Source organism: Microtus ochrogaster, unplaced genomic scaffold, assembly GCF_000317375.1.
Source record: "Microtus ochrogaster isolate Prairie Vole_2 unplaced genomic scaffold, MicOch1.0 UNK49, whole genome shotgun sequence".
In the NCBI taxonomy this organism is placed as follows: Eukaryota; Metazoa; Chordata; class Mammalia; order Rodentia; family Cricetidae; genus Microtus; species Microtus ochrogaster.
Window position 1 is genome coordinate 2633788 of NW_004949147.1, and position 2478 is coordinate 2636265.

Here is a 2478-nt window from a genome sequence, read left to right on the forward strand (position 1 = left end):
AACTCCCAGAGATCCACCTGCCTCTGCCTCCCGAGTGCTGGGATTAAAGGCGTGCGCCACCACCGCCTGGCCGACCTCTCTCTCTTACAGTTTAGCTGGGAGGAGACGCAATACCAAAGATTATGTGTGATTTGGACCCACTGAGAAGATTCCCGATTCTAGGAATAAACAGGGAAGCAAACTGGTCTGGGGTGTCCCTGAGGAGACCAGTAGAGGCTGACACTCATTCTCCGGTCCTCCCTCTCCATAGCCTAAGGCCTTGTGTGTGCTAGGCAAGGACTCTACCACTGAGCTAAATCCCTTCGTCCTAGGTGAAAGCTTTAGGGAAACATGTGTGTGTTGGAGGAAACAAGGACAGGGGAGCCTAAGATAAGATTGAGGGGGCTGGTGAAGAGGCGATGTGACTAGGGAGGACCAGATTATACAGATCTCTGCTGGAGACACTGACAGAAGACAGAGGGGAGCGGAGTCTGGGGAGCCTGAGAGCTCTGGAAGACTACTTTAGAAGACACTCGGTCATCTAGACAGGAGAGCCGCTGTCTTCTGAGTTTGTTTTCGTCTTTTTGAGACAAGGTGTCATTGTGTAATTCAGACTGGCCTGGAATTCACTGTGCAGACCAGGCTCAAGCTTGCAATAGTCTTTCTATCTCAGCTTTCCAAGAGCTGGAATGACAGGGGTTCTCACCATACCTGCTTTGGAGAGAGGGACAGTGACGAAGACAAAGACAGAGAGAGAGATTCACTGAGAAAGACAGATATGGACACACAGAGAAACAGACACACAGGGAGACAGAAATACGTGGATTAAAGCATAATTTAATGTAGAACCAACGGGAATAGAAGGCTGATGGGTGTGGAGGATGTGAGATAAAAAGTCAAGGTAACGCGAACATTTCTGGCTAGAATGGGGTGGAACAGGTTGGATGGGGAAAGGTGGGTTGAGCTTTGAGATTTGGTGTGTGTGAGGATGCTATGGCATCCCTAAGACATGCAGCGGGTACTTGGATATACAGGTTGAAGCATGGAAGAGGAGTATAGGTCTGATACACTAAAATCTATCCTTGGTTTAGTAGTGGAGAGCACAGGAAATGTGCAGTGAGAACAGGGCTGTGGGACTAGACCCCGAGAACACAGGGCATGGAGAAGGAACTGGCAAGTAAGAAAGTGATTTAAGAGTAATTTATATCCAGCATGAAAACTCACCCCTACTATGGGCATTGAAGACAGCTGCCATGTCATTTGACACACAGACATGGTAGTTGCCTCTTACTCAAGAACATTTTTCTTTTCTTTTGCCTGTATATATGTATGTGTACCTCATGCATGCCTGGATCCAACAGAATTCAGAACAGAATGTCAGATCCTTGGAACTGGAGTTCCCAACGGTTGTGGGCCACTACATGGATGCTGGGAATCAAACTCAGATCCTCTGCAAGAACAGTAAGTGCATTTAACTACTGAGCCATTTCTCCAGCCCCAAAAACATTTTATTCAAGAACATTTAACACTTCATTTTCCTTAGTGGGGATTCAGACTCATGTTGGAATTTGAGGACTAATTTGCCCTGTGTTGTGTAGAACCACTTTATCTTTGCTTAGACCTGAATTTTTGACGCATCTCCTCTTTCCATTTTTAATAGATTCTCCAGATGTCTGCTCATGTTTTATTCCCTATCTTTCATAGATAAGAATATGAAAGGCCATCTAAAGTAGGAAGTGCACTGTAGGGCTTTTTCAGAACCTTAGATCAGTACATCGACATCAGGAGCTGGTCCAAAGATGACCTAATGTATAAAACAAAGCCAGTTACTATCCAGGTTCTGCCGCTTAACAGTTGTATGGCAGTTACTGTTGGTTTCTGCAGCACCCCAGCAGACTATGTCAAACCCAGGAAGGAAAGCAAGATTGCACTAGAATATTTTCCAGCAAGGAGGACTTCTTGCTACTGTTTTCTGGAGGCAGGGAGGAATAGGTGCCAAGAATATGGAGATAGAGGTCACATGACTGATACTCTTTGAGTTTATTTCTTATTATGAAATGGAACTAATACCACCTGGAAAAAACATGAGATTAAATGAGACTAGCTGGGAGTGGTGGCATATTACCTGTAAGATCAGCCCTCCAGGGGTGGAGGCCTCAGGAGCAGAAGTTCAAGGTGTTACTACTTATCAAGTTGGAGGCTAGGCTGGGCTATGAGAGACTATCTCAACTCCTCTGCTTCTGGAAAAAAAAAAACAACCCAACAGATAAAAAAATGACAATATATGTTCAAAATATATATCTAGTACTCTCTAAAATATAACAATATATAGCACATATATTTTGATGCATGTCTAAAGTATTTAACTGTGCAACACAGAATGTCATAGAGGTTATTTGTTATTTTATTTATTTTTTTGGTTTTTTCGAGACAGGGTTTCTCTGTGGTTTTGGAGCCTGTCCTGGAACTAGCTCTTGTAGACCAGGCTGGTCTCGAACT

The 2478-nt window shown here is 44.2% G+C and overlaps 1 protein-coding gene across 1 annotated transcript in view; it reads right to left on the reverse strand.

Annotated features, from left to right (window-relative positions):
• The window catches only part of Senp8 (SUMO peptidase family member, NEDD8 specific), a 21193-nt gene that overhangs the window by 778 nt on the left and 17937 nt on the right, over positions 1–2478 (reverse strand). The window contains exon 2 of the transcript XR_003376586.1: positions 2105–2219. The gene's annotated coding sequence lies outside the window, so the exon portion shown is untranslated. The remainder of the gene's footprint in view (positions 1–2104; positions 2220–2478) is intronic.